Source organism: Pongo abelii, chromosome 3 (genome assembly GCF_028885655.2).
Source record: "Pongo abelii isolate AG06213 chromosome 3, NHGRI_mPonAbe1-v2.0_pri, whole genome shotgun sequence".
NCBI classification, from domain to species: Eukaryota; Metazoa; Chordata; class Mammalia; order Primates; family Hominidae; genus Pongo; species Pongo abelii.
The window spans coordinates 198,927,003-198,947,819 of NC_071988.2; the positions used below are offsets into that span (position 1 = coordinate 198,927,003).

The 20,817-nt window shown below is 37.8% G+C and overlaps 1 long non-coding RNA gene across 2 annotated transcripts; it reads right to left on the reverse strand.

The window, feature by feature from the left end:
- Nucleotides 1-257: 257 nt before the first annotated feature.
- Nucleotides 258-18,450, reverse strand: LOC129059151 (uncharacterized). Of its 2 annotated transcripts, XR_008524892.1 has the most exons (5): nucleotides 18,394-18,450; nucleotides 13,113-13,212; nucleotides 10,885-11,025; nucleotides 10,170-10,342; nucleotides 9,697-9,834 (listed from the first exon to the last, which is right to left on the reverse strand). It is a non-coding gene; the product is annotated as an uncharacterized LOC129059151 (long non-coding RNA). The 2 variants fall into 2 exon arrangements; XR_008524893.1 differs by lacking the exons at nucleotides 9,697-9,834; nucleotides 10,170-10,342; nucleotides 10,885-11,025 and adding an exon at nucleotides 258-774.
- Nucleotides 18,451-20,817: the final 2,367 nt, after the last annotated feature.

Consider the following 20,817-nt stretch of genomic DNA (forward strand, 5'->3'; position numbering starts at 1 on the left):
GAAAATGATGAAAAGGTTCAAACCTTAGATTTCCTGCAGGCTTGACAAATGAAGCCTGACATCTCACCTGATTTTGGGAGTGTCTGCTCTCCTGCGGCAGGTCTTATTTTAACTATTTGAACCTAAGAGTAGGGATTTCTCAGCACAATATAATTGTGACAAAGCATTTGCTCTGACGCAGAAGCTGTTGACCTGGTTGGTGCCAAGGCCAACTTTGAGCAGATTTCCTGCAAGCAGATGGGTCAAGGAAAGTTTTTCACTGATGAGTAATTTATTTAATATTACCACATTGCCCTCTTCCTTTTCTGGGAGTGCCGTTAACATAATGCTCCTTAGACTTGCCTGAACGACATTCACTGCCCAAGTGTGAGAATATTATTATTATTATTATTATTTTGTATAGGATAGGTTTGCTTGTTAAGGATGTTTTGTTATTTCAGCAGCCTTCAAACATGTAATAAATAAATTTCCCTTGGGTTGGCACTTCCTCTCATTTCCTGAAGGAGGGGCTGATTGTTCTCACAGCTCCCCTGGGATATTTCAGGCCGTCTTCAAATGACCGAAGTGATGATGACGTCATTCCCTTGTGCACACCATTCATGTAGAGAACCCGGGGAAAGTCATTTATAGTATCAGCATCAAGGCTGGGATTGTCTGCACTGGAATTTCTCTGAAGCTAAAGCAACCACCACATGAAGTTTCCACAGAATATGGTAGAAGAGGCTTAAACTCATTGAGATGCTCCTTTAGAATATTTGCCTTGCATAGTACCATCTAGAGAAGAATAAAAAGACTTGATTATTCCCGAAGAGAATGAGGAGAGTGTGATTTCCAATGCAAAGTGCAGCTAGTTCTGCCTGACACTGGACAAAAACTATTAAGCAGATAAGCCTTGCAAACATAATGAACATTTCTGGAAGATGATTACTTCTCTTCAGTGCTATGTAATTAGATTTGAGTGTATGAAGCAAAGGTGCTAAAGCTATATTGCTGCCCACTCAAAATGATTGAATGATTATGCAAAATTTATTCCTCAGAAGTGTGGGATGCTCAGAGCTCAATTGTTTGCAGTCCTGAAATAAGGAGCTATAATTTGACAGTCACTTAAACTCATGTTTTTTTCAATAATAATGAATTGTTCATTTTATAAATGAACCCCAAATCCTCAGTCCTAGTAACTGACTAAACATTCCTGCACCCTAATTTCAGGGATGTAATTATGTAATTATGAAGTTATTAAGTAAAGCCAAAAAAATCAATATAAATGATTCTGAGGGTTCAGTGGGTTTATCTAACATGACAACATTATTGGAAGTATTATTAACATGAGTTTCTAAAACATTTATTTCCATAAGTGTTCCAAATCATTGTGCTTTTTAAAGTTTTTCTCCAGGGAGAGAAACAACAAAAAAGGGGGGGTGGGCTAGAAAAAAAGGCTCTTCCTATTCTTTTCCTGTTCAAAATTTTAGCTGACTTGAATGCTACAGATTTATCATTTGTTGAATCCTATATGTTCTCCTTTTTCATTCCAAATCAAATATTGTATTCTTTTTCTATTATCTAAAGTATTAAAGTGTATTCTATTTAGAAAATATAAATAAAATAAAAGAAGAAAAATATTCTGAAATTTGAAACCAATATTGTTAAAATTAATTTTATTATGAAAATAAACCAGACCGGGTGTGGTGGCTCATGCCTGTAATCCCAGCACTTTGGGAGGCCAAGGTGGGGGGATCATGAGGTCAAGAGTTTGAGAACAGCCTGGCCAACATGGTGAAACTCCGTCTCTACTAAGAATACAAAAATTAGCTGGGCATGGTGGTGCGTGCCTGTAATCCCAGCTACTCGGGAGGCTGAGGCAGGAGAATTGCTTGAACCCAGGTGGCAGAGGTTGCAGTGAGCCAAGGTTGCACCACTGCACTCCAGCCTGGGCAACAGAGCAAGACTCCATCTTGGAAAAAAAAAAAAAAGAAAAGAAGCTCCACTCCAATTACACTGAATTTTACAGATATTCATTGAAGTATAGCAATGGCATGCCCTTAGCCTATTAAGTGTATTTGATTGATAATTTACATACATAATTTATTCTCAATGCAGGCTTAGGAGTTAGATCACCTGGGTCAGATTTTGTCATTCATCCATCACAGCTGTGTGACCTCTGGAAAAGTACTTATTTTTTTCATGCTCCAGGTTCTTCACCTGATACAATGAAGTGTGGATAATAGTACATCTACTTTCTAGGGTTATTATGAAGATTATGTGAATCAATTATTGAAAGTACTAAGAATGGTGCTTAGCTTATCCTAAGAATTCAATAAATATTAGCTATATTGATAGTGATTACAATAGTAGTGTGCAAGACGATACTTAGCTAAATATCTTAGTAGATACAGATAGCTGGGTGAGGTCTAATTCTTGTCCTCAATGAGTTTATAGTGGAATAAGGCAAATAAGTGAATGACAATAATATAAAGATGAGAAGAAAATTCTGAAGTACTTGATATTATGTCGGGTTTAAAGAATCATTAATCCAACACACATTCTGAGGTACCCGGGGATTTTGCTGCCTGTGACAAGTTTTGATAAATCTAATATTTGTTGAATTGCTTAGGACAAAATTTTGATTTGAGAGGGTTCAAGAAAGCAAGAGACTAGAGGTACTTGAGGTATCCAACTATAAACCATTTTATCAAGGAATTTTGCAACAATGGGAAGCAGAAAAATAAGGGTAATGGAGAAAAAATGTGGTGTTCAGATGTTTGTTCTACTTAAGATGGGAGATAGAATCATATAATTTAATGATGAGTGACTGATCCAGTTCAGAGAAAGAAATAGCTCATGAAGAAGAGAGTGGAATTGCTGGAATGATGTCCTCTAGTAGGTAAGATTGGATGAAATCTAGAACGTAAGTGAGAAGTTGGACACAGGTAAGATCAGGAGGGCATCAGCTTAAAAGGAGGTAATTTTGGTAAAACAGAAGCTGGTCAATGCACAGATATTGGGAAGAACCTTGTGGCAGTGCCCTTCTGATTGCTTCCAAGTTTTCAGTGAAAAAAAGTAGCTGAAAGTAAAGATTGGAGATGAAATATTAGGTGTTCTAAGAGGGAAGAAAAGGTATACAACAATTGTCTAGGAGGGTGAGGGTGCATGTGGGAAGATGATGAGCAGGTACAGACTTGGGTTTTATCAGGGTTGAAGTGTTTGCCAAGAGTGCATGATGAGCGACAAGGGAATAGTTATAATTAAGTAGTATAAAATTTAATTTAAATTAGATCAGAGAGATAAGATGTCATTAGGAGGTAGTTGGTTAATGGTTAGCAATTCTCAACAAGCTAAAGATAGTTGTAATCCGAGGGAATGATCTGGAAAGGTCTCATAGAGTGGAATGCATGGAATTGATATTTTAGAGGGATTGTGGATATTGAAACAGACAAGGCCCAGAATATGGCCGTGGGAGTAAGAAAATGAGATAGGTGGAGTAGGAGATCCTTCATTCACTTATTAACTAAATATTGTAGAAAAGAAGATCAAGGAACTGAGAAGACAGGATATTACGTAATCTATATGAGTTTTGGTGTTGTAATATAGGATTGCAAAGAGTAAGAGTCATCCAGGAAAGAACTCTTAATAAAGACTTTTATTAAGAGTTTAGTAGGTGATTGCCATATGGAGGGAAGTGCATGGAGTGTGCTGATGCATAAGCTGAAGCTAAAGGACTTGAGGGGGGTAGAGGGGAGAATGGTCTCAAGAGTAAGGCCTTCCTTGGTCTGGAGGTGCCAGGAATGTGGTCAAGAAACAGTCATCTCTGAAGTGAGCTGATTAGAAAAAGCCATGCTCTTAAGAGAAAGCCATATTTTGGTTAGAGTTAAGTTTAAAGATAACAGCAATTTTTCTGACGACTGACTTTAAATTCTGAAGGGTACAGCGGAAGAAGGGTTTTAGATGTTGTGGAAGAATGGAGAGAGGTCAGAAAAGGCGATATAGGTTAGAATCTGAAGGATGACACGACTGGGGAGACCTTGAATTCTTGTGAAAAGCAAGATAAGATGATTTCTCAATATTTTATGGCAGAGAGTGATAGTGAGGCCTGGATTGCTGGATGGAAGGAGAGTGAAGCTCTTGTCAGGAGGGGCATGGAGATCCAGGAGGTCCTCTTCATTCAATAATGATGATGTGAAAGAGGGAATGAGTTTTCTTTTTCTTTTCTTTTTTTTTTTTTTGAGATGGAGACTCGCTCCATCACTCAGGCTGTAATGCAGTGGTGCCATCTCAGTTCACTGCAACCTCCATCTCCCAGGTTCAGGCGATTCTCCTGCCTAAGGCTCCTGAGTAGCTGAGATTACAGGCACCTACCACCATGTCCCCCTAATTTTTGTATTTTTAGTAGATACAGGGTTTCATCCTGTTGGTCAGGCTGGTCTCGAATTCCTGAACTCAGGTTATCACCCGCCTTTTCAAATCCAGAGAAACAGAGTTCCTGAGATTCCTCTGGACTGGTGATGTTGCCAGGAGGTGAGCAGATGCACTGGCTTCTCTGATACAGGCAGGCAAAGTGGGTTTGACATAAATCCAGGGTCAAGAATGGCCATCAAGGTGACTTATTCTACACCAGGGTCCTAGGGTTTCTCCATCTTATTACTATCAATATTTTCTGCTTAGTAACTGTTGTGGGGGCTGTTCTGTGAGTTGTAGAATATTTAACAGAATCTCTGACCTCTACCCACTCAGTAGCACCATCTCAGTTGGGACAACCAATAACGTCTCCAGATGTTGCCAATGTTTTTCGGAGAGCAAAAAATCACCTCTGGTTGAGAACCACTTGTCTAAATCTATGTAAGGAATCATGACAGCGTAGGAGACAAGGCAGTAAACTTTATTGGAATATATCAGGAAAGGCTTCACACGGGAAGTAATAATTTTCTAGGCAATCCAAACATTTGGGGAAAGAATTCACAGTGAGGAAATATTAAAAGAAACTTGATGTTGCTGTTTATTAAGCTACTTGAGTCATTAGGTGGGACTGTCTCTAAATGAGTTGGTATATAAATTGAGGACCTTTATGTTTGTTTAGATTTGTAGGATGTTGACATGATCAAAAAACACTCATTGTTACCGCTTTGTATATAGATGAAGAAATATTATATCTTCCTTAAATTACCGCTTTTCGTGACCCTGAAATATACAACTATTGAAAAAAAAAGACACAATCAATTCATATGAAAATGTCATAAGAGTGGAATTTTTCTCACAGATTTGTGACTGCAAACAGATGGTGAAAAATCATGAGAACAAGTCTGTTCATTGTTGAAACTATCTATTCCAAAAGATAGTCCTCATCAAAGTTAGGCTCTAAGTCACAGTTTTAGAAAATATTTAAGCTGGTTTAATGCTACCCTTTTCATCGTCATTCTTAGTTTCCTCGTAATGTGTCAGTGCATTTTTATGTATAGGGTATTGCATACCAAAACTGACATTAAATTCAAAACATTGCTTATATAAACTCAAAATTGAGATAATTACACACAACCACATAATTGACTGTTCAGCTATTTTTCATTCAGCATCTTGGCCTCAAGTAAATATAGCACAAATATGACTTTAAAACAGATTGTGCCTTCTCAAACTTCTCATACTAAATAGCAGAGCCTATACAATGGACTAATCTCACTATTTACAGTGTTTTAATTCTTACGTTCAATTCTTGTTCAGTTTTCAACATCTATTATTGTCTTTGTGATGTAATCACCTCCTAACTGAGATAAATTAGAATTATTTTGTCCTCAGGAATGGATAGAGTTACTAGGAGCAGTGACATAGTGAAAGTTAGGGACTTCCTTATGTGACTCAGTGCACTGCTCAGCATCTTTACTTCCCTAGGACAGTCCTCTAGATGATCTTCACCTTGACAACTAGATTGACATAATCAGATGGGAATGATAATCATGAATTGAACCCACTGTGGGAAAAGTCACTTAGTTCAAGCTGATAATGCAAAGGCATTCTTCATATCATTTGGTTTTCTCGTTTCCCATAAAAAAATAGAGAGAATGATCATTTTGGAGTAGTCTGCCAACAGTGTTCTGATCTTTAAGTAAAGTTTAGGTAATTAGAGATACACTAACATATGGGGTTATTATAAATGTGATGCCTTTAATCATAAGAATACTATTTGACAGTATTTACTTTTGAAGTTTTCCAAAAGTATTTTCTCCTGAAGGTTCTTCAATAGTAGTATCAATTTGGGACCAACAGTGTGTTTTAGAATCACTAATAAAGGGATTTTCCATTATGCCTTTGAGAGAGTACCATCTAAAAAATCACACCACAGGACTTCACTTCTGGGAAGTAGACATACTTTTTCCAATTTCTCCCTCTAAGAACAACTAAAAGCAAATTATACACACAAAACAAATTCTGAAAAGTGGAGAAAAGAAGGAAGACTGGCTAGGAACCTCAGAACCCAAAGAATGAAACAACAGTGTGTCCCCTGGGTTTTCTTTCACCTCATATATCCCAGACTTGGAGATGAAGAAGCAGCAACCCAGACTGGCCAACAGGCAAAGACAACAGAAACCTCAGCAAAGTTTGCTGTCTGTAGCTAAACTCATCAAGACTGTGTGGTATTGGTAAAGGGATAATAGATAAATCAATGGAACAGACTAGCTAAAGGACCAGAAAAAGGGCAGCCTAGTAAGAACACTTTTAGACAATAACTCCTCTACTCTGTGCCCCCACTCCCACCCATGACAATAAAGACTGAGTGGATAGCCTAGACTACCATTCTCACCACTGTAATGAGGTGCCCAACCCACCCGGCAGTGTGAGATCAGAGAAGCCTGGGTAGGGAGCTGCAACTTTCATCCCTGCTGAGTGGCCATGAAGCATCCCTCGGAGGCAGTGTCGGTGGAGACCTTGTGAAGATGCAGGACTTCCCCATCTGTCAGTAACGGGGCACCTCTCCCCATCCCTCTCCCCTGCTGTGGTTATGAAAGTAGACGCCTAGTGTGAGACTTTCAGCACTGCCCAGAGGCGGTGAGACGCCACCTCATGGTGTCAATGGGGAACAAATAGACTAAAGAAGAAATTCCTACCCCTCCCAGCCAGGGTAGCATCAGAGGAGAGCCAGAGGGAAGAGAGAACTCACCTCTAGCCAGGATTACCAAGTAGCCCCTCCACTTTGGGTGTCAACAGAAGTCAGCTGGGGTACCTGGATTTCTACCCCTGCCCATCTGTAACAAACTGGCACCCCTCGTTTCCCCGGCTGAAGAGGTGTCAGAGGACACCAGCTAAAACAAGTTTAAATAAGATCAAAAGTCTTCTACCATCATACCCTAAATGTTAGTAAATTTTAGGTAATTAGAGATACACTAACATATGGGATTATTATAAATATGATGCCTTTAATCATAAGAATACTATTTGGTTTTAATTAACATTACTTGTCATACCAAGATACAGTAAAACCACAATTTGAATAAAAAATGTCAACCCATAGACACCAACACTGAGATGACAGACACATTTGAATTCTCTGACAAGGATTTTAAAGCAGATGCCATAAACATATTTCAGTGTGCAATTATGAAGACAGTTTAAGTAAATGAAAAAATAGAAATCCTCATCAAATACTTTCTATTCTTTTTTTTTTTTTTAATAAGGCTTTCTATTTGTTCTGGAAATAAATAGAAGAAATGAAGAAGAACCGAATGGACACTTTAGAACTTAATAATACAAAAAAATGAAATCTCAACAGAAGTTAGAATGAAGCAGCTACCCAATCTGGAAAGCAGAAAACAGACTGGGAAAGAAATAAAGAGCCTAAAGGATCTGAGGGATTATAGCAAAAGATCTACCATTGGTATCATTGGAGTCCTGGAGGGGTAGGAGAAAGACAGCAGGGAACTGAAAAAGTATTTGAAGAAACAATGGCTAAAACATTTTAAATACATCAAAAGACACAAACAATATAATGAATGGAATTACTCTACCCAATTTCATGACATAGTATGTTGTTATAATCATCAAGACTGTGTGGTATTGGTAAAGGGATAACAGATAAATCAATGGAACAGACTAGAGAACCCAGAAATATATACAAACAACTATGCTCAGCTAATTTCTGACAAAGGCACAAAAGCAATTTGTTGAAGGAAAGAGTTTTAAACAAGTGGTTCTGGGTCAGTTGGTTACTCATCAGCAAAAAATTGAATCTCTATCTAACCGTCACACTATATATAAAAATTAATTCAACATGGATCAAAGACTTAAAAGTAAAATATAAAATTATGAGAAGTAGGACTAGGCAAAGAATTCTTAAATTCAACACCAAAAGGACAATCCATAAAAAAGTTGATAAATTGTACTTCATTGAAAATGCACTGTGAAAGGATTAAAGAAGATTGAAAGGTGAGGATTGAAACACAAGCTACAGACTGGAAGAAAACATTTGCAAACCATATATCTGACAAAGGACTAGTACCTAGAATATATAAAGGATTCTCAACACTCAACAGCAAAAAAAAAAAAAAAAACGCAAACAAGCAAACAATTCCATAGTTACAAAACAATGAGTATTGGGTGAAAGCCACACAAAAGGAACAGAACAAAACAGTGTCTTCCGTGTTTGGTAAATCCATTGGGACTTAAAACTTAATTTCTTCCTGAATCATCAGTGTGTTTCCAAAGTTTATTTGAAGTTTTTCCTTTTAGATCACCATGTATGAAATTTAATTTTATGTCTTCTCAACCTGTTATGGAACATCTGACATGTGATGACACATTATTTTCTTAAGAGTTAAGACAAGAGTTCCTCAGGGATGCTTGCATGTATCAACCTCAGAAAGTCTTTTAGTATTGTGTAGTTTTAAGGTAATCACAGATAAAATGATTGCTTTACATTCGTATGTCTATGAAATCCTTGTGTTAATCAGGGATATTGGTTACTAAATATATTATAGAAGAAAATACTTGGTTTCTTAAATAAGATTTTTCTTTCTTTTTTTTTTTGCAGATTAAGAATTCATTCTAGAAATGAGTTGGATTTTCTTGGCAAAAATTTATTACTAAATGATTTCTCCATTTTTTAAATCACTGACATTTTTATCTCTCCTGATGAAAATGAATTGTACAGGTCTGTTAAATATGCTGACCAAACTTCAGGAAGGTTGAGAACTTGACATTTTTTGCCACCTATTTTGCCCAAATTGAATTGGATATTCCTTTATGCTCTAAAAAAACCTCAATGTGAACCAGTGTAAAATCTACCTATCATCTCACTTATTATATTTTTTCTTGGGCTCTTTAAAAATTATGTAAGGAAATTTCACAGAGCAAACAACATAAAGTTTGTCTGGTGGAACAGCTAAAATCACACTGCTTCTTTTATTATGTTATTCTTTATCCTGGAACTTTATATGGGGTCATTTATTAGCACACACTTTCCCTCTTTCTCATATTCACACTTAACAATGTTAGACTCCTTTCGATTCCAGCTTTATTAGACATATGGACTTATATAGAAATACGCACAAAATGTGTCCAAAATATTCCCAAAATGTTACTTCTCTATACCCTACTTAAATACTGAGAGTTTTATGCTTTTGTACATTCATGGAATATCCATGTTATATAGCAGAGGAATCCGTTTGTTAAAATTGACATGGCATTAGGGAAAGTCTTATTACCTGGAAAAATCTCAAAAATGGTGTCTTTATTTCAGATCTGTTTACTGTTCATTTAAAAGAAAGACAGAAACATGAACTGCTGCCTTGGCACACATGAAGGACTAATTAGTATCTCTTACTTTGACCCAAATGCCTGAGGCCACACAATATCCTGGAAAGAAAACAAAAAATTATCAGGGAGCCTATGCTTTAGTTATGCCTCTCCCACTTGCCTGAGACTGTTAGAGATTAAGTAAACCTTTGTGTTTCAATTTCCCTATCTTGTAAAGTCCTGATAATATATGCTCTGCTAATTTCCTACAGATTTAAAATAAATCGGTGTTTATTACATAGTTGGCATTATTCCGAGTACATTACATGCACGGAGGAATAAAATTATAATGACTTACTGTGCTTTTCATTTCCAACATTTCTAGCTCCCTCTGTCTTTTCCCCACCCACTTCTCAAATTTAGGGACGCGTAGAGGCAAGACGTTTTATACTTACTGCCCTCAGGGTAGAGTTCTTACAGTAGTAATACAAGGAATCTACTGAGCATACTTGTTGCTGTTGTTTTAAAGTAGACTTTTGAGCCTCAAGGTCAAGTCGATGTCATTGAGACAAAACTGTTTTGAGTTTTCACATGTATCTATTGAATAGCAAGAGCCAAGTTTCCCTGTCTAAACAATAAACAGAGAATATATAGTAAGAGCTGGGCTTTTTCCTCCCCAGCCACCTAGATTGTATTTAAAATTCCACAGGTTGGGAAGAAGATGAGAAATTACAGAGGGAAGAGTACAGTGAGGTTCTCTGTACAGGGACACTGGATGGCCCTGGCCCCATCTCCAGAGAGCCATTGGTTGGATTAGGCTTTAGCTGAGATAATCTAAACAGAATTCTGCACTCCGCTTTCTCGGAAAAGTGAACAAGCAGGGTTTGGGCTTTTCCTGATGTGTGCCAGCCGGTGGTAGCAGCAGAAGTGTAGAGACACTAGCATGACTTGCTGAGGCATAAAAGGCTTGAGGAAATTTACTGAGTCTCTGCAGTCTTGAAGATTATCTGTGTTTCTTACAAGCCCACAAGACAAGGGATGGCCAAAAATGAAACCATGTATCTGAGATCCTTGAGAGTCAAGTCAAGGAAAATAGAGATTGTGTTGACTAGCAATTGGAGAATTCCAGAAAAGCAGAAATCTAAGCAAATGACAGTGTGGTTGGCTGACCTCATCCAAGGACCAGAAAGTGCAGAAATTCACACAGGGCAAAATGGAACAGATGCTGATATCCAGGAGCAGGTGTTCTCTCTCTGCACCACAACGCGTAAATTTCTCATGGCTAAGATGCTACTTGGTTAAATTTAAAGTCTGAAATGACAAAATTTTTCCATAGTAACATTATTTTTTTCATCAGGTATATATTACCTAAAAAGAGAGATAAAATCACATTATAGACAAAAATTACATTATTTATAAAAAAAAGTTTCATTTTTTGCACTACTGAATAAATGGGATGAAATTCATGCCAGTCTCACACACATGATTTTAATGCCCACAATAGTTATGTGAAGAAATGATTATTATTGTTATTCTCATTTTTACATAGAGAATTATAGGCTTTGGATAAGAAAGTTGCCCAAGATCACATAGATGATATACGGCAAAACTGGGAACCAAATAAAGTATGCCTGACTGGAGAGACCTAATTCTTAATCAAAAGAAATAATGAATGTGGTAGAATTTGCAAATAATGTGCTACAATAGAAGTTCATCTTACATACTTATTGCAAAATTATTTTTGTAATCTGTATATCAAAGTATATAATCAACAGAGTGAAAAGACAAAAGACAATCTACAGTGTATTAGTTTGCTGGGGCTGCCATAACAAAAAAAAAAAAAAACACACAGACTGGTGGCTTAAATAACAGAAACTTGTTTTCTCACAATTCAGGAGGCCGGAAGTCCAGGATCTAGGTGTCAGCAGATTAGGTACCTTTTGAGGCTTTGGCACATGGCCATCTTCTTGCTGTATACTCAAATAATCTTTCCTCAGTGTGCATGCATATCTGTGCCCTATCTTTCTCTTCTAAATGGACACCAGTCAAATTGGATTAAGATCTATCCATATGATTTCATTTTCCCTTAACTACTTCTTGAAAGGCTTTACCTTCAAACACACATTTTGAGGTCGGGGGAGTTAGGACTTCAACACATCAATTCAGGGGGACACAATTTAGTCCATCACATGTGCTGTAAGAGAAAACACTTGCAAAACATATCTCTGATAAAAATCTAATATCCAGAAAACAGGTAGAACTCCTGCACTTAATAACAATAAAATAGAGGCTAAAGACTTGAATAGACATTTCTCCAAAGAAGATATACAAATGGTAAAGAAGCATGTGAAAAGATGCTCAGCATCACTCATCATTAGGGAAATGCAAGTCAAAACCACAATGAGATATCACCTCACAATTATTAGGAGAGCTTTTATTTAAAAATGAAAAACAGAAAATAACAAGTGTTGGTAAGGATGTGGAGAAATTAGAATCCTTGTACGTTATTGGTAGGAATGGAATATGGTGCAGCACTTTGAATAACCGTATGGTGTTTCCTCCAAAATTCAAAATAGAATTACCAAATGATGCAGAAACTCTGCTTCAAATATATATCCAAAGGAATTGAAAGCAAGATCCCAAGGAGATATTGGAACGCCAGGGTTCATTACAGCATTATTCACTATAGCCAAGAGGTGGAAGCGGCCAAGTGTCCATCAATGGTAAATGGATAAACAACACTGTATGTGGAATACACATACAATGGAATATTATTCTGCCTTAACAAAAAAGAAATTCTGACACATACTACAACATGAATGAACCTTGAGGACATTATGCTAAATGGAATAAGCCAGTGACAAAAGGACAGATACTATATGATTTTATTTACATGATCTATCTAGAGTAGTTGACTCCATAGAGACAGAAAGTAGAATGGCAGTTGCCAGGGGCTGGGAGTTGGGGGAAGTGTGGGAAGGGAGAAAATAAGGTGCTATGGTTTAATGGATGTAGAGTTTCAGCTTTATAAGATGAAATGTTCTGGAGACTGGTTGCACAATAATGTGAATAGACTTTAATGCTACTGAACTGTACATTTTTAAATAATTAAGACATAAATTTCATGCAATATACACTCTATTTTTATACAATTTAAAAAAACATATTTTCAAAGATTTGATTAACATTTGACACCAGGACATAAAATGAAAGATGATTTCTTTTACAAAAAGTATTTTTAAGCCAGCTGCAGTGGCTCACACCTGTAATCCCAGCACTTTGGGAGGCCGAGGCGGGCAGATCACTTGAGCCCAGGAGCTTGAGACCGGACTGGCCAACATGGCAAAACCTCGTCTCTACTGAAAATACAAAGATTAGCTGGGCGTGACGGCACTCACCTGTAATCTCAGCTACTGAGGAGGCTGAGGCACAAGAATTGCTTGAACTGGGGAGGTGGAAGATATCCACTGCACTCCAGCGTGGGCGACAGAGCAGACCCTGTCAAAAAAAAAATTATAAATATATAATAGGTTCAATAAACATACATACAGGATTCACTCTACAGAAATCTTGAGTTGTAATGTGTAATTTAGATTACATTATAGGTAATGTTTCATTACTTCTTGATGTCTATAATTATAAATCGATATATATACATTAAAAAAAGGATCCATTTTAACTATTAATGTCCTTTGTTCTATTTCCCCCACTTATGGAATGCCTGAAAATAAATGTATCATCATATTTTATAGTTACCCACTTTCAGTAGACATTTTTTACATATTTTTAGTGCCTAAGTACTCAGGTACCATCACCTGTGTTACCACTTGGTTTCAAAATGGACATGAATTTCACCTTTACAAAATTAGATGTAGTTCAAAGCCAAATAAAAACCCATTTCTGGAAATGAATAATTGTATATGGATGCTGTGAAGATAGTCTTGGCTTATGCACCAATAACAAACTTCCCCCTAATCTCTGTTCGCTTCATACAGCAAAAGATTTCTAAATCTACTCTGAGTCAGGACAACGGCCACCTGCTATATTCTTTGGCCTTTTGACTTCAGCATGAGGCCACCTCAATAGTTAATCTTGAATGAAGAGTGTATTATTATTATTATTTTGAGACAGAGTATCGCCCAGGCTGAAGTACAGTGGTGCAATCTTGGTTCACTGCAACCTCCACCTCCCTGGTTCAAGCGATTCTCCTGTCAGCCTCTGGAGTAGCTGAGATTACAGGAGCACACCACCATGCCTGGCTAATTTTTGTATTTTTAGTAGAAACAGGGTTTCACCATGTTGGCCAGGCTGGTCTCAAACTCCTGACCTCAGGTGATCCATCCATCTCGGCCTCCCAAAGTGCTGGGATTACAGGCATGAGCCACTGTGCCCAGCCAAGAGTGTATGTGTATTATTTTGCTAGCATTGATATAAAATATGCCACAAACTAAGTGGTGTAAAGCAACAGAAATGTATGGTCTCACAGTTCTGGAAGGCAGAGGTCTAAAATCAAGGTCCGGGCAGAGCTCTCTCTCAATTCTCTTAGAAGGAATCTGTTCCATGCTTTTCTCTGGCTTCTAGCATCGCTGGTGGTGCCTGACAATCCCTATCTTGCAGCTGTGTGACCCCAGCCTCTGCCTGTGCGTCGCTTGGTGCTCTCTCCTGGTGTGTCTTCGCATCGTCTTCTCATAAGGACCCCAGTCACGTTGGATGGAGGGCCCACCCTCTCCTCCAGTGTGACCTCATTGTCGTCTACCTAATTACATCTGCAAGAACACTATTCCCAAATGGGTCACCTTCTGAGGTACTGGCGGTTAGGACTTCAATATATTTTGGGAGGTATACAACCCAACTTACAACAAAAGAGAAGAAAGTAAGGGGGAATCCCACAGTGACCCTTCAATGCTTTGATCAAAAGGTGGCACAAGTTGCTTCTGCTCACAATCCCTTGGCCAGAAGCAGTCCCATGGCCCCATCTGACTACAAGTGAGTGAAGACACATCATTCCCATGTGCCCAGAAACTGACAAGCATAAAGCCTAATGGTTTGGATTCATAACATGCGGCTGATCTTCTGGGGAAATGTCATCTGCCTTTCTTACTGTGGCTTTAAAACATGTCTGCAAATTCTCGGACAATCCTCTCACACAAGGTGGCATCTAAATGTCTTTGAATATGGGCACGCCTTTGTGACCCACTTTTATTAGAATGTTGTGAGGCTCGGTTAGAAACAAAGCTGCTGTGGGGCACACATCTTGGCAGCCCTGAGGGGGCACCTAAGAAGCCCTGCTCTCCTGAAGCCACCACGTTGGAAAGACTATGTGGCAAGGCCGCAGGGAAATAGAGATATTATGGAGCCCCACTGATGTTAGAAAGTAGCTATTTTAATATTCCCAGAGTCTTCCTCCCACAGGGGTGAGTGAATGAGCCCTCATATAATTCTAGCCATCATTCTTGGAGTCCTCCAGTCACAGCTGAGGCCTCATGGGGCTGTGCTGTGCTCAGCTGGAATTCCTGACCCACAGAATCTGTGAGCGGAATAAATGCCACTAAGTGTTGGGGCGATTTGTTGTATTTCCATGGTAACGGGCACCATGATATTTATATTTCTCTGGCAGGATCAGTATCTTGAGAAGAGGGGTAGGTGCAGAGGCAGATGTGCCTCTCGTCTTTTCCACGTGAAAGGAGGAGTGGCATATTCTGGAAAGAGCTGAAAGCAAGAGGCTTGCTTCCTGGTATTGATTGAAAGAATTCAGAAAGTAAATATATTATTTTAAAATATCCCTTCTGAAGATATTCTAGACCTTCTCTTTTTTTTCATTTCTAAAAATCTTTATTCGCTTTTTAATTGATATTTAATTCACTTTTTAATTGATATTTAATAGATATACATATTTTCAGGGTACACGTGATAATTCGATATTCATATAATGTATAAAGATCAAATCAGTGTTATTGGGCTATGCATCGCCCTAAATATTTATCTTTTCTTTATTCTAGGAACATTCGAATTTTTCTCTTTTAGTTATTTTGAAAGGTGCGACAGATTACTGTAAACTATAGTCATCCTACTAATCTTATTTCTTCTAACTGTATATTTGTACCCATTGATCAATCTACCTGTCTCTTTTGTAAACAGCCTTTATTAATAGAAAATTGTACATATAAATAAATCCACTTTTTCAACATGGAAAATTGATCTCATCTTCTCATATTCTGATTTCAGGAGAAATCACCCTTCTTATTTATCTACTTAAAAATTTTACTAAGTTGTCTCTTTGTGCATTTATCACTTCAAGAAATTGCAATATTAACAGTGATTATCTCTTGATGATAGAATTAAGTGAATTTAAAATTTTAGTCCTAAATTCATTTATTTTCTGAACATTGTATAAAGAATTTATATTCTTTTTATAATCTAGTTTAAAGTGAAAATAGTTTTTGAGAAATATGACGTGAGAGATCAATTGATTGAGGAGGAACGGAATAGGCACCACAAGAGGGTTAATGGCACCAGGAAAGTTTAGTGTTAGGAAAAGAAAAGAAACATTTGGGAAAAGTGGAGGGTCCAGTCCAAACTTACGAAAAACCAGACAGTGGTAGAAAATGCTACTGGGATTTTTGTGGAGTTCTTTGTAAGCTAGAAGGAAGATTCTGCTTCTGATACAGAATTCAAGATTGTAAATTAAGTGTTTAGGTAAATAATATAATCAGAATAGTGTTTTAGGAAGATGATTGTATTCATAGTGCTTCATTTGAAATGTAGCGAAAAATGGGGGAGAAGGGGATTGATAAAATAATGCACAGTTGCTTACTTCCTACTCAGAAGAATAAAAGATGTTTGATGATGGACACAAGCTGATCTGAGAGTCAAGGCAGCTTTACAGGGGGTAAAGAAGAAAACTCCTATAATAAGTAAGTCTGGCTGTACTGTATTCTTCCTGAACAAAAGAACCATATATTTCTCTGTAGACTGTAGAAATTAACAAAGGAGTTAGTTTCTACTGATTAGGTCCTTCTTAAATAAAGTCCCCACCCAACAAGCTAGTTTTAAGAACTAGTAGGGGCGGGTCACCGTGGCTCACGCCTGTAATCCCAGCACTTTGGAAAGCCAAGGCAGGCAGATCACGAGGTCAAGAGTTCGAGACCAGCCTGACCAACATGGTGAAAACCCGTCTCTACTAAAAATACAAAGATTAGCTGAGTGAGGTGGTGTGTACCTGTAGTCCCAGCTACTTGGGAGGCTGAGGCAGGATAATCACTTGAACTCAGGAGGCGGAGTTTGCGGTGAGCCGAGGTTGCACCACTGCACTCCAGCCTGGGCAACAGAGTGAGAGTGAGACTCCACCTCAAAAAAAAAAAAAAAAAAGTTAATATGAAAACGTATTACTAGTTCTTTTTTTGTTGCTTTTTGTTTTTTGAGATGGAGTCTCGCTCTGTAGCCCAGGCTGAAGTGCAGTGGTATGATCTTGGCTCACTGCAACCTCCGCCTTCCACGTTCAAGCAATTCTCCTGCCTCAGCCTCCTAAGTAGCTGGGACTGCAGGCACTCACCACCACGCCCAGACAATTTTTTTGTATTTTTAGTAGAGATGGGGTTACACTATGTTGGCTAGGATGGTCTCCATCTCCTGACCTTGTGTTCTGCCCACCTCGGCCTCCCAAAGTGCTGGGATTACAGGCGTGAGCCACAGCGCCCAGCCTCATATTAACTTTTTAACTGACTATTATTTTTGTGATTGTCACTTTGGATTAATAGTGATTAGGCAACTGAAATATAGCTCTCAGCCCAACAGAAGTGTTATATTGCTTGAATTCTTTTACTGGAAACACATTGGGCAATTCAAAGGAATGAGCAAAGAATCAAATAGAAGTTGGAAAAAATATCCAAACAAGAAAACAATTTGCATTACCTCCTGACAGTTAGTTTTAAACCTTGTCTTACTAAAAGTGTGACTCTTCAATCTATAAACTGACCACGTCCTTATTTAAAATCAAAAGTTGAATATTTGAATTCATCTTCATTTCCAAAAGTTAAAAAATTTTCAAGAGTTTAGAAAATTTTTCTTTAATTGATTAATAAAATTGTAGAGTTCTCCTCAGTAATATAGTTCCAAAATGCTTTATCGTTTCAGCTTTTGTTTTTTTCTTTCCAAACTCCAATGACAGAAAACATAAACCAGCTCTGTGCTTCCAAATTTCTGGAATAGTTGCAGATGGGTCAATATAAATGCCAACTTTCTGGTCTGGTCTAGAGTGAATATTTTGGTGACAGTTTTGATAATTTTTGATACCTGGTGCTTTTGAATCCAGTTATACGAAAAATGCAGCAATTTCTCACTTTTGTTTTTATGGAGAAAAAACACTCAAGCAAGTCATGTTTTTCTAAGTTGTTGTGGTTTTTTTTTTTTTTTTCAGTATCAGAGAAAAAACAAAAAACATCTGTTTTCCTTCAAGTCTTTGTGACTTTCCATGTCCATTCCTCAGTTATTACCAACTGAATATAAAGTGGGTGATTTTTCTAGGATTCTTTCTGAAGAAGAACAGGAATAAATAAACTTGGGAATCTGATATTTCTGAACCATAAGATCTGCACTTTGGATTGGCAAGGAATTCTCAGCTCCTAACAAACCAAACTATGACCTAGGTTAACTTGCTATTTGAATCTGGTTTGCACTCACCTCATGGCATCAAGCCATCTCCACGCATGTGATTGTGGAAACATTTGCAAGACGTGGCAGTGACAGCAAAGGTAGCATTATGACCTCAGGGGTCTGTGTAAGACTTGGGGCTTGGTCTGCAGTAGAAGACAATTATTCTGCAATCTTCTTGGTCCTGCCATTAATTTATTTAAGGTCCTGGAAGAACTACTTAAATTGGTCTCAAGTTCCATCAGCAAGATGGGAGTAAGTATACATATCAATCTCAAGGGCATTATCTGAATCATGACAAAAATAGATATTGGTAACCTACTTTACAAATCATTAAAGAGAAATATAACTAATACTATAGTCTACTCTTCTGAAAACTAAGATTGTAATAGAATTAATAGGACATTTCCAGGACTTATAGGCATTATATTTGAAATCAAATTTTCCAGATGTTTATTTTTTCTCTTATTCATATCAAATTCTGCCAGTAAACATGCACTGATATTAACTAGCATAGCCCAAATTTGTAACTATAATTATACCCAAAATTAATCTGAAATATTTATCTGCTAATGGTTTATTGCTCTGCCTTCATTAAGTGTTACAGATGCAAAGGTGGACACACAGTGGATGCTTCATAAAGGATACTGATAAAAGAAAATACACTAAGTACCTGAGGCGATAGAGGTTGGAGTGCAACACTGTGCTTGTAGCCCAGCTGCAGCTTTATACAGGAATGGCAGGCAGGGCTGGGGAATTTCTTTTGAGTGCCCACTATGTACAACGCATAGCACTAGATATCCTTTAATGTACTAGCTCATTTAATTCTCACAAAAACCCTTTGGAATGTGAATTATTTGTCTCTTTTTTCCAAATGGTAGAACTTGAGGTTCATTGTGATGAATGAATGTGTGTGTAATCACAGCGTTGGTTAGAGGCAGAAGTAGAAGTCAGAGTTCTCTCTGACTCTAAAACTTAGACCCAGCTGATAGGCCACTTTCACTTCCTAAGAGCTGAAACTGACCATCTAAGTAGAAAGGAATGAAGGTCAATTAGTGGATTTTGTTTGTAGTTTTTACAGCGTGGCTCCATTGATGATAGCAAGTTATCTGTTAGGCAGAATTCTAAGATGATCCATGACCTTCTTCTGCTGGATGTTCCTCCTTTTATTGTGTTATATTACGAGGCATGGAGAGTTTGCAGATGTTGGGATTACTGATCAATTGACCTTAAAATAGGGAGATAATCTCGGTGGGTTTAACCTAATCACACGAGGCTTTTACAATTTTCTCCAGCTGCTTGCGGAAGAGTAAGTCAGAAATAATCTAAGCATGGAAAGAATTATACGTGAGGGAAATTAATCACTGCTGATATGAAAGCTGAAACAGATGGCTTAAGGGATGAGAGTGGTGCTAGGGGCTGCAACGGGCCTCTGGTCAACCTCCAGCAAGACGACAGGTACTTAGCCCTACAACAGCCAGGAACTCAATGCTGCCCACACCGTGAATGAGTTTTGAGGCAGATTTTTCCCAAAAACCTCTAGCAAAGAGTCCAGGCCAGCCAACATCATTAGTTCAACCTTGTAAGGCTTTGAGCAGAATCAGCTTTCTGGACTTCTGATCTATAGGAAGGTAGGCTAATAAACGTGTGCTGTTTTAAGCTGCTAAATTTCTATAATTTGTTTTGCAGCAATAGAGAACATTGGGTTACTGGTCAAATTAACATTGTTTGCACTTACACATACTAGTATTGTTCTTGACACAGTCTTAATTATGTCTTTGGTTGCCTATTGGAATAATTGGATCAAGGTATTACTTTTCTTTAGTATGAGATTTCCTCTACTGGAAGACTTGTTCTTCTTTATTTGAGCAGGTTAACGTGTGCCAAATAAGAATAATGCATTGATTCTGTCAACTTTAAGTTCTTTAAAGATTATTTCTTTTAAAAGACGATAGAGTTTGGTCTAAAATGTAATATTTTCTATATGTTCAAAAAGTGGACCATGTTTTTAATAGGAGATGCAAAGGCCTACCTGGTAGTGGAATGCTGGCTACAAAATGAATATGTCTGTGTTTGTGAAGGAAAGAAGTTATTGCAGAAAAAGTGTCTTGTGTACTGTTAAGAATTAAAAAGGCTTTGAATCCACTGGAATATCTGGCAACTTTGCTATAAAGTCTTGTTTTCATTAAAATGGTTTGGGCTGAACCTTTCTTTGATAATTTAAAATTCCTTTCCACTCTCCCTCCTCCTTTCTGCCTCTAACTCCCATGCTTAAAGCATCACTGGTATTTTGGCAAATCAGGCTAAGTTGAAAACAAACTACTTGCTTACATATTCTCCAGCATCTGTCTAGCAGTCACACAAGAGTGCGCTGGTGCTTTCTTCCTGCTGCTCTTGTGTACATATTTCCTGTTGCCCTTATTACTTACTGGCCTCATTATCCCAATCCAGGAG